At 37.6% G+C, this 11,951-nt stretch overlaps 1 pseudogene; it reads left to right on the top strand.

The window, feature by feature from the left end:
* The first annotated feature begins 4,761 nt into the window (after positions 1-4,761).
* LOC149240370 (glucan endo-1,3-beta-glucosidase 3 pseudogene) lies at positions 4,762-7,255 on the top strand (annotated as a pseudogene).
* The last annotated feature ends 4,696 nt before the right edge of the window (positions 7,256-11,951 follow it).

The following is an 11,951-nucleotide window of genomic DNA, read 5'->3' as shown; positions in this document are numbered from 1 at the left end:
ACCTTGCTTAGTATCGTTGAACAGTCATTGTAATCTAGAAATGAAGTTACATTTCATGAGATGACACCATTTATGATGTTCAGTAGAAGCTTCTTGCAAACAATATGTGTGTGTTAATCACTTCCTTTGTAGTAAGTAGCAAAGAGAATCTTTCATGTTACAGTGGTATAATTACTATTGTTGTAGGTCTTACAACCACTAACATTGTACAAGGGATTGATTCACAAGCTTGAATGACTTAGTCTGTGATTCATTGATTTAAGCACATGTAAATCCCATATCTCCCATAGATAAATGTTGACTTCCTTTCACCCTTAAGCTCCTATATGATATAAGAGGTATTGTCTACACTTAAGAAGAAAGATCTAAAAATATATGAACCAATAATATGACAAAGAGTAGCATAAGAACCACTTTTATTAATGAATAATGGTTACATAGAGGATTCTTGGTGACATGGTTTGCATTTGTAGAGGTTATGCACATATACAACCTATAATAGTTTCTCTACTATGCACTATCATGTGAGCTATGTGTTGATTCGAAGGGAAACCCTCCTTGCAACCTTAAACACTCTTAGCCATGTATAAGAGGAATCACAGCCTTGTATTTTCAGTAGCCTCCATTCTTGCCCCACGGGCCCTATTCATGAAGATTGTAAGTCCCTGCCAATAGCAAAATTCCCTAGAAACCCTTGACATGTGCTATAGAGTTGCTTTCAGGCCTTCTTTGGAGCATGGAACCCCTAGCATGTGGTTGGAGAGGTGAAGTCCCTTCAGGAGTTCACTTCATGTGCTTAATAGAGGGTAGCTAGAAGGTTTCCAATGTCGGTATGCATCAAATTCCCTGACCTTAAACAAGGAATACATAAAGGTTTGGAACTCATTGTATTGGATTTCACCCAAGCTCATGAGGGGTAATGACGTGGAATGATTTATATTGACATTGGTAGAGTGTGAAGGCCTTGAAGTAACTCTGGACGTTTGCCAAACCTTTGAACTCGAGCCACAATTGAGAATACTCTCTTGAGGAAGCTTTTTCAATTATGGAGCTCATCTTAGGGAAGATTATAGAGCTTTATGTGAAGACATTGCATGAGGGAGAGTAAAATCTCCTCGACCTGCCCATAATAGGAAGCTAAGGAAAAATGAGTCCTCGTGGCTCGAAGGAGTGAAACCCTAACCTTATGGAAAATGCTGGATGACCTTATTCCCTTCATTTATCATAACCCTAGGTGGGAAGGATTCCTATTGGAGGGGAAAGATACTCCTTTTACATGATTGTTCTAGAGAAGAACAACATGGATAAAGAAGTCTCGGGTAGGTTGATTCCCAAAAACTTAATTTAACTAAATCACTCGGAAGCTTGTAATTTGACGAACTCGGGACCATCATTAGACAAATCCTGTAATGGAAATTTCATACTAGTAGCTTGGAGGTTAAAACACTGAACTATTGTAACCTATTTCAAGGAGGAGAGTTAGGACATAAGCACAAGGATGGCGCGACAGATGATGTGTGCCCAAAGGTGTTGCTATTGGTGGGTGGGTTAGCCCACAACCCATGTAAGACTAGACACATAACCCATAACATTTATAAAGGCACAAGCATTGGGGAGTTTGGATGATGCCATCCCGACGCTATAACCCCGACAGGTACACCTGGTGGTTTCAAATGGGGTAGAAGTTGTAAGCATCAGGAAGGAATAGAACAAGTGGAGCCCACCTGACTATGATAGCCTGGAGGTAATCACTTAGCGTGATTAAAAGAGTCATGTTAAACATTGGGATGTAAGTTACCTATCCACAAAGGAAAGCATGTACCATTGAAAATGCATCGGGTGGACCCCACACGACACATCATCCCACAAGATTCACCCCAGAGGATAGGAAAAGGGAAGAAAATTAGGAGCACCAGAAGATGGGTGTCGGGCCACATGGCAGCATTTCGGTGGGCCTCAAGATGGTAACCTTGTTAGGCCTTAGGAACCCGGAAGCAGTTTCTTGCATTATTGATCACACAGACTAACGAAAGAGAGTTGCTTCGGGGGCACACCTCCAAAACTACTAACCGATCAGGAGTGGTGTCAAAGCTAGATTGTGGAACCCGATGGTTTTGATTAACAGAAGATAATTGACACAAAACGAAGGGGTTGGAGGACTTTTCTCTCTCTTCTAGCAAGACACATGGTAGAATTTGCTTGGATCCTAGGCATGTTTTGAATTTCAAAACACACCCACTTGTCTAATTTGATGGTTTTCACACTTCCCCGGTCAGTTTCCACAATTTCAACAAAGAACTTTGAAGGTCTTGTAAAATTTCAGGTTGTATTTGATGGGAAAATCACCCTGTAACAGGAAAATTTCCTTTCAAATTCCATCCCTGCTCTGAGTAGCCAACGATGGTAGGTGATGTCAGCATGATGTCATCTTGCTGGCCTGAGCCCCAAAGAGATCAACACTATTCTGGAAGGATTTGTTGCGCTGACTAAGCATCTGATGACATGGGAACTGTCAGAGACTACTCACCCCAGTAGGAAGTTGATTGGCTGATGGACGTTGTGAGTGGTCCCACTTGACAGCTTAGCCTGAAAAGAATACTCCGATGGAGGTAAGCAGATGTAGGTAAGGAATTATCTGGGAGATGAAGTGTCGGGACATAGAGGAATGACAGGAAACCTCATGGAAAAGATGCAACCAATGGAGGTAAGGTCAGGTGATCCCCATGGGAAATGTCGACCCGATGTTATGGTCCCGGTAGGTGTGAATGAGGCCTAAGCTTATTACGTAGGGATAGATGGCTATCGGATAAGTGCTATCCCTCGGTCACTTCACGTAGGCGCAGACCAGGGGCACAAGGGAGTAAGAAGAGGCTAGAGATCTTGCGGCTTAGCACTCAACCTTTGATCGTTTCATGGAGAAAGATGACTAGTGGTGTTGAACCCATCACAAGGGTAACTCAGCCCGCGAAGGGCTTTAACATGCTAAGCACCTACAATCTTATCTAATGGTCACTCAGTGATCCTAAGGAACCACTGGGATTGATCTCGATGGTGGAAGGAGGCATCAATTCGAAGGTAGTTGCAGAAGGAGTGAAGGGTTTGGGTACGTTACATAAATTCTCTACATTGTGAAAACATAACCATTTCATAAGTAGCCCATTCCCTCATCATCAATTTCCTAAATCGATTTCTTAATTAGTGTTTTCTATATTTACATGTGACAGCTGTAGGTAAATTCTACATGACTGAATCATGTGCTCTTAAATTCCATGAGTTTTTCCATTTAAATTTCCCTTGGAATTTTTAGTTGGATTTTCCCTATTTTTTAACCATGTCATCCCATCCCAAATGATATTTGCCTAATTTATTTTCAACTCACACTAGTAAATCCAGTTCCACTTTGAATAATGAAATTTTCAATTCACACTAGTTTCTAGTGCGTGTTATATTTGGCTATGTTTAGTCCTTTAAAAGTTGGAAGGATTTCGAAAATTTTCCGTGTGAGGTTTTCTGTGGGAGAAAAAAACTCACCATATCGCCATATCTAGAAAAATTAAGTGTTTTGTATCTAGTTTACATTTATTAAAGAAGCGATTATTTGTGCACTCCTATATAAATGCGTCTTCTGAATGCCAATTGATCATCTAATGAGTTCAATTAAAAGATTTAAAAAAATACTTGCATCATGATTTGGTATTTACAAGTTACCTATTTTGGAGAAACCCATTGAAATCCTTCAAATTAGATGAAGTTCGATGTCTTTCAACTTTTATTTTCTCAAATTTACCTTTTCAAACAATAGTAGTTAAGAACACACCCTTATTTAGTAGATATTAGTTCCTGGAATTCCACCCAAAACAACAAACACAACAAGAAAAAATGAATGAAGATATTCAATGAAGTCCTTGCCTCCATGCCTATTCAATGCAGAAGCAGGAAGCCTGCACATACATGAAGTGAAAATTGATTGCGTGGAGATTATGGAAGTCCACCCACAACACCAAATGTAGTAGGAAAAATTGAATGATGATATTGAATGAAGTACTTGCCTCCATGCCTATTTAATTCAATTCAATGTCGAAACAAGCAAACAACCTGGGCATACATGAAGTGAAAATTGATTGCTGGGAGACTGTGGAGGTATAGGGAATGTCGATTGTTTAGGTGCTAGTCCCAAATGGAAATTTCTAATTGCTCCTAGGAAGACGAAAATTGAGCGATCGAATTGGCTGGGGTCCCACCGCAAGCTCACAAAAAAATGCCCATCGACGTAAATATTATTATAAAGTTTATTTTGTATATTATATGTAGGTACATAGTCTAACTTATAGATGAAATAGACTTTTTCATTGGAATCTGGAAAACAATTTCAAGAAAGAATTTTATTTTTTGTTGTTTAGAATGTATTTTTGAATGCATAAATGGATTGAGTATCTTATAAACCCTTGGACACTTGATTTTTACATCTTAAACAACTTAAACTCAAGTTTTTAAAAATCTTTAGCAATTTTTAGTTAAAATTAACAAGAAATTTTTTTGTGAAAAAGGTCATTTCGTCTATAAGTTAGAATATATATATATATATCTATATATATATATATATATACATATACACACAAACTGCTATAACACTATCTATAAATAGAATTCATTTAATTATGTTGAATGCATTTTCTCTATGGGATTTCTATGTCCAAACACTGTTCATGCGAGCCAATTCAAGCGACCCATTTTTGTCCTCGTCTGGTGGATAAAAAATGTATGTGTGGAAAGGTTTTTGCTGTGTTCGTTGTTTTGTTTATCATTGATGGCGAGAAACTTCCACAGTTTTTTCATCTTCACTATCCATCTCATGGACCTCAAGCGGCTTGGGCGATATGTGTGCCTAATCTTTCACTGCAGTTTCTTGCGCTTCAGTGGTGTCGGCTTGAGGTCAAGAAAAATGAAGGGAAGGTCAAGGGTGAGTAGATGTTGGTTGTATGGTTGGGTACTCAAGTGAATGAAAGTGTTTTCAAAGGCATGGAACTCAAATGTATCAACAATTCACTCCATGTCAAGGTACAACAAGTGAACCATGTGCGGCTCCATGATGCAGATCAAGGAACTTTGACATTTTAGGGGAAAACAATAATAGATGTTGTAGTAACAGTGCCCAAAAACCAATTTCTAGGGATAAGGTGGTCAAGGTCCACTGCAAATAGTTGGGTGAACATGAATGTGGAAACCTACCTTCCAAACACCAACTTCCAAGGAATCTATGTGGGTGGCGAGGTTCTTACTACTATTCCCAATGTTGCCTTAGATCTGTTGTCTACCATGAAGTTCTTGCATTCTACTCTCATGGCAACCAATCTGGATAGGCAGGTCAAGGGTTCCAATTCTCATTTTTCTGACATCATATTAGATTCCTTTCCACCTTCTCAGGCCTTCTTCAATGGGAGCTTTAAGTCGATTCTTCTACTCATGCTCGATTTTCTATAGAAAATGGATTCTTTTCTCATGCTTAACATGTATCCTTATTATGTGTACATGGAAAGAAATGGAGTGGTGGGATTGGACTACACCCTGTTTTAGCCTCTCCCCACTAACAAAGAGGTAGTGGATGCCAATACAATGCTATATTACACTAATGTTTTCAATGCCATGATTGATGTTGGATACTTTGCCATGGCCAACTTGAATTTCACAAACATTCTAGTGGTTGTGTTTGAGACACGATGGACCTCAAAGTGTGTCTAGAGTGAACCTCCTACCATAGATGATAATTTCAACACTTATCATAGTAATCAAGTTAGGCATGTCCTCAACAACATAGGAACTCCTAGGGATCCCGGCATACTAGTCAATACATACATTTATGAATTATTCAACAAGGATCTGAGATCAAGTCCTATTTATGAGCAGAATTAGGGACTCTATATGCCGATAAATATCTAGTGTACACATTACATTTAATAGATGTTGGTACAATTCTTTCTAATGACATTGCCATTCAGACTTCTGAATATCAATGGAAGTGGTTGACCCTAAACTTGCCCAAGTTTCTTTGGATTGGGAATGCGGTCCTTGCCAAGTTGATTTCTCCTCTTTTTTGTAAGATCAACTGTTACAGGGAAAAGTGTCTATACAGAACTATTAATCCCACTAAGGCTGGTAGCTACCTTAGAAACAAACAATGTAAAACTACTTTCGTTTTCCTTTATGAAAGATAGATGAGAGAAGAATAAAGGAGACCAACATCTGTCTTGCGCTTGGTTCCTTGCTCGATTCCTCTCTCTTCTGATAGTCCTTTGCTACTTGCTTTCTCGTATACCCAGCTTCACAGAGTACCTGTAGAATCAAAGCAGCATAAAACTATACAAGAACATTGATATATTATCATAAACAATCTAGGATCAGATGTAAATTTACCATACAAATGCATGAAACATAAATTACACAAGAGTATGGAGGAAAACTTGAATAGCTTTATTGATAATCAAGAAAGAGCCAAGAGAGTTACAACCAGTTGTTCTGACCCAACATCATCCTCTCAGCAAGTAAGCCCTTCTTCACCTCATAGAAAGCTTAGATCACCCAACACTATGATGTTGCCTCAAGAAACCAACAACAATTCCTTACATGATGCAAAATTCCAGCCTCTGGATCTCTGGGATGAGGGATCCATATATAGATGTCTGTAAGGGAGATGAGTCAGCTTGTGATTTGATTAGTGTCTTCCCTCTGATAGTTCTTGCTTCCACTTGGAGATTGATGATCTCTTACTCATCCCTGGTCGAATTCAGAGAGGCAAGTGTCACAGGAGAAGTTTCTGGAAGATTCCATGCTTCTCCACCTCACGGATTGACACTGCCATTTGTCCCTTCTCGCCCATCGCACCCCATAGAAGGGATTTTTGAAATGCAACACACCTACTGTGTGTATTTAACTGAGATGCAACACACTTTGCCTATGGAGCAGGTGAAATGATCCAATTTTGACCAGTTCTGAGTAGTTTTTCATGGAGAACTTCTGGAAGAAGCTGTAATCAGTTGACCTTGTTCTTTTAGGGGTTGGAACAACACTTTTAGGGACTTAGGAGCCCTTGGTTTATGGACATTTTATGCTTGGGGGTTTCAGTGCCCAAAAATGTCTATAACATCAACCCTGCTACGATCCTAATAATTTTCAACAACATGCTTCCTATTCTTTTGATAGTTACTACCACAAGACAGGCATAGAAATCATATCTTGTGGCTACCATAACCACTACTGATCTAAGGAAGTTGAATTTTCCAATCCTTGAAAATATAGTGTAGAACCTATTGTTGCTCAGTAGAGAAACATTCCTGGTTAAGTCTACTAGTCATATACCCCTGTTTTCACTAAGAGAAGCTAGCTGCTTTCTCAGTGCAAACAAAACTGATTATATATACAAGACTGATGATAAAAGAACACTGATTAGATATGCATACTGGATCCTTTAAGTGCAAAGAGGTTTGTATTTTTATTTTTTTTTCTCGAGGTACTTAATAGTGGAAGATAGGAAAAAAAATGATAATATATATACATTGGATCTTTTATGCATGGAGAGATTTGTACTCGATTATTTCATTTCATTGGGAATTTAATAAATCAAGGGAATATATAGGTTTGCACTCAATTATTTATTTTGATCCACTTGGACACTTAATAGATCCAAGGTTCCTATGAATCCGTGTTAATAATTTCATTAGTTGAACATAGGTGGTTTTTAAGTATGCTATGGAGTTATCCAACGAGTTCATTTCTTTAATTTATTTAACTTTATGTGTAATGTTATATCTAAGTCTTTTTTTCCACAATTTACTGTCCTTTAAAGCAAATTTATTTCCATGTATTGTTTATATTTGTTTGATATGATACATATTAGATAGTTTCAAAACAAAATGAACTACCTATCTACAAAGAATTTCTTGTGATATCTTTTCCTTCTCCAACCAAGCCGTCAAAGAAATCAATAAAAGATTAATTGATATAATTTGTTTGTATGTTTTGTCAGTCATGGCCCATGTATTTATTGTGCAAGGCATGAACTTTTATGAGGTTAAAGTTGATTGAATGTTTTGGTATTGATCATTTCTGGGTCTTTTTCTAATCAACATTTGTCCAGTATGGGAGAGCTTTACTACTTTCATAATTTTTGTCCTTCATTTCTCTGGTTTTCATAAAATAAGATCTAAAATGAATATTAATATTCCTTTTACGATTTTATTTATAGTGGAAACTTAGCTTGTTTCTTGAAAAATTGGTTACAGTATTGGTGCAAATGGGACTTTGGCAAAGTACACCAACACCAACACCATTCTTTTGGCCACTAACACCAACACCATTATGTTTAAGGAGTGGTGCAGTGCAACTTCGTTTTCACATGTTGGCCTGTATTTATTTCCCTTCTTCTTTGGACTACATTATCTTTCCAATGAAAAGTCAATAGTGCAATGGATTGGAATCATTGTTTTCCTTAGGACCGACAGGGCTAATGGAATTCAATTAAAACCTGATACACATGGGTTCAACGTGGCTCCCAGCTCCATTAGCTTAAGGTGAAATCAAGTGTGAACTAATAAGAAACCATCTTAAAGGATGAAATTACGATTGAATTAAAGAATAAAAATAGCATCGACGACTGCATCTACATTGTGGGTGACAACATCCTGTCTCCTAGCTTCGACCTTAGCTCCACCGAAGCATACAATCCTACCACTGACTAGTGGTGCTCCATTCCCGACACTTCGGGAAGGATTAATGGTAGTAATTTCATCTGGGGGAAGGATTAATGGTAGTAATGGTAGCCACAATAATTAAAGTGGAAAAATGATCAGGAACTCAGGGAAATTAATTGTAGTTGTATTTCCAAGTTTTAGTGAATGATATTCATCAATTGTTTTGTTCAAGGCAATGCGGGAGGAATGCGAGAAGATGCAACCAGAAGCATGATGTTTCCAAGCAGTAATTCTTAAGTGTGTCAAAATGCATTCCTTGGGTTAATTCTGTGTTAGTAATGGTTGCATATTTATAGGGAAAAAATGAGCTGCAGGAAGGAAAATCATCTAAGAACAATGGGAATTACTAAGAGTTCAGAATAGAAAAATTAGTTGGGAATTTTTATTTTTTTCATTATTTATGAAGACAGTAATTTCAAGCCTACATTATGATAAGTTATTGGGAATCCTCGATATTGGGCATTACATTATGATAAGTTATTATGAATCCTTGCCATTGGGCATGTGCAATATTCCTTAAGCTGTGAAGAAAAAAAAACAAAGTTTGTAGGAAGCATTATCAGCCACTGCACCCTACATTTTTTTCAAATCAAAATTAAATTAAAGTGTAAAAATAAATTTAGCTTATATTGTCTATTAACATATGAGGCATTGGGTTCATGGTTTGGTACAGTGGAATACACAAGTGAAATATGAGAGAATATCATTGATGCATGGGAAGCATAGGTAGTATGTGGAACAAATTATTTCAACATATTAGATATTTTATATTTATATGGGTCTTTAAATATGTAAAAGAGGAAATCAAAACATTGCAGGGAACTATAAAATTATCGTCATCAATCCAATGTTTTCCAAACTCATGATAGATCTTACAAATGAAAAATACATTTAATGAAAAGAGACAAAAATGACTAAAAAATTGAAAGGAAAAGTTTTTCGTTACCAAATCTCTCCATCACCTCACACTTGGGCACGCAAGTGCACACACATAGAAAAGAATTATGACACTGAAGCTAAAGAATTATGGGGTTTTTTTGTCAAGATGAAAGCAACTTTCAATGCCTAGAAAATAATTATGACACTGAAGTTAAAGAATTATGGGGGATTTTTGTCAAGCTCAAAGAAACTTTCAATGCCATCTTGAGGGAGAAACTACAATAGACATTGATTAAAATGGTGTTCCCAAATGGTTGGAAGGTAGTTGTAATAACTTGCATATATGAACATGGAAAGCATAAAATTATAACCACTTAGAGTTTTTTTAAAGAGCTTCAATAATATTATCTAAAGCATCCCTTTGCATTCCACATTATTCTCACTCCCTCCTATCGGTGTTCCTTTTCACCTCTCAGTGCAATTGCTAATTTATCATTATATTAGAATGAAATAATAAAATAAATTTTTAATTGTATTAAATTGAAGTAATATAAAAAATGAATTTTTTCTTTTATTAAAATCTAATCACACAATTCTCAATAAAATAGCAATATTTATAAAAATAACCAATATCCCTACCACATACCACTATACAATATTTTTATTATTATTTTCCAATTTTAAGGTCACGGCCAAGCTAAAAACCTAATTGGTGTATGAGAACCCCTTGTTTGTGGGACAACGAACCCACCTTCGCGCCACGATTTGACTGCTAAGTCTACGAAGGCATACATACTCTACCCCCCTCTGGTTTTTGAACCTATGATCTTTGAGGAGGAAACACATGCTCTTAACCATTAGGCCCACTCAAGTTGTATTGAATATTAAATATTATAAAACATATTATTTAAACCAAAGATTATACTTATTTAATATCCGATGGCCTTGTCCCATAATGTCATCGAGCATGCAGACCAGAACAATAGAAAGACTCGGAAAGGGAAAAATAACAAAAAATATTAGCATGCTGTCACATTTAGCTTATAGAACTTAATTCCACGAAACCACCATCTCTCATTAAAGTGGTGAGTTGTGTTGGGTTGTGTTATATTCTTTCCACGACTAGCCCATGTAGTTAACCGGGGGATTAGAGGGGGGGCGGAGCCCCTCTTCACTGCGTTGATTGTGTAGCGGGTGGGGGGTTCACAGGGGGTTTGTGGCATACTCGTAACTCCACTTTATGGGGTCCAGGGCAGCGCCCCAGAAAATTTTGGTTTTGGACCCTATGTTAGGTTGGACGGACCCACCTATGGTTTTGTGCATGATTTTCGCACATGTTTTTTGGACGCGATGGTTTTCAGTCCATGGTATTGGATGCTTCAACATGTATAAATATGTATTGTAACATTAAAAGGAACATAATGAAAATTCAAGATGGTAGTCCCGGTTTTGGGATCTAGGGGAAAATCTCTATGTATATGTGTTTTATGTGCTATGCTCTCGCATTGTATATTTTCTTGTTTTAGAATTCGTATGCAGGTAATTTCTATACGGGGTTAAAACCTACATTTGGTATCAGAGAAGTTTTGGCTTCAAGGGGATGCCTTTGTTACTGAGCGGTTTCGCTCAGGCCTGTGGTAGACCCTATTCAGTGGGAGATCTGCGAGATTGATTCTGGTGGTGAAAGAAGATGGCGAGCAGTGGAAAGATAGAGATCGAGAAATTTAATGGTTAGAGTTTTGAGTTGTGGAAACTCAAGATGGAGGATCTGTTGGTGGATAAAGATCAGTGGATCGCAGTAGATCTGGGTACTAAACCAACGGGAGTGTCCGATGAAGAATGGAAGAAGTTGGATCAGAAGGCAAAGAGCACAATACGATTGTGTGTCTCAGATTCAGTATTGTTGAATGTATCAGGGGAAGCTACGACGAAGGCTTTGTGGGACAAGTTAGGGACTTTGTACCAATCTAAGTCTCTGGTGAATAAACTGTTCCTATGGAAAAAGCTATATAACCTGAGGATCAAAGATGGAGACTCGGTGATAAAGCATCTAAACGCATTTAATAATGTGGTAAGTTAGTTAGCGTCTGTTGATATTAAAAGTTCAGATGAAGATAAGTGCATCAGTTTGTTGTGTTCTCTACCAGATTCGTGGGATAGTTTGGTTATTGCAATAGGTGGCAATGCAACTGCCTTGCAGTTTGATGAAATCGTCTCATCCTTGCTGATGGAGGAGATGAGATCAAAAAATATGGAGAGCCAGAATGGTGATGCCTTGTCTGTACGAGGACGGTCCCAGAACAGAAACAAAATATGTCATTGAGTGGG

Source organism: Pinus tabuliformis, chromosome 8 (assembly GCF_031772625.1).
Source record: "Pinus tabuliformis cultivar Carrire ecotype Pingquan chromosome 8, CPIR1, whole genome shotgun sequence".
NCBI classification, from domain to species: Eukaryota; Viridiplantae; Streptophyta; class Pinopsida; order Pinales; family Pinaceae; genus Pinus; species Pinus tabuliformis.
This window is presented reverse-complemented; position numbering and strand designations above follow the sequence as displayed.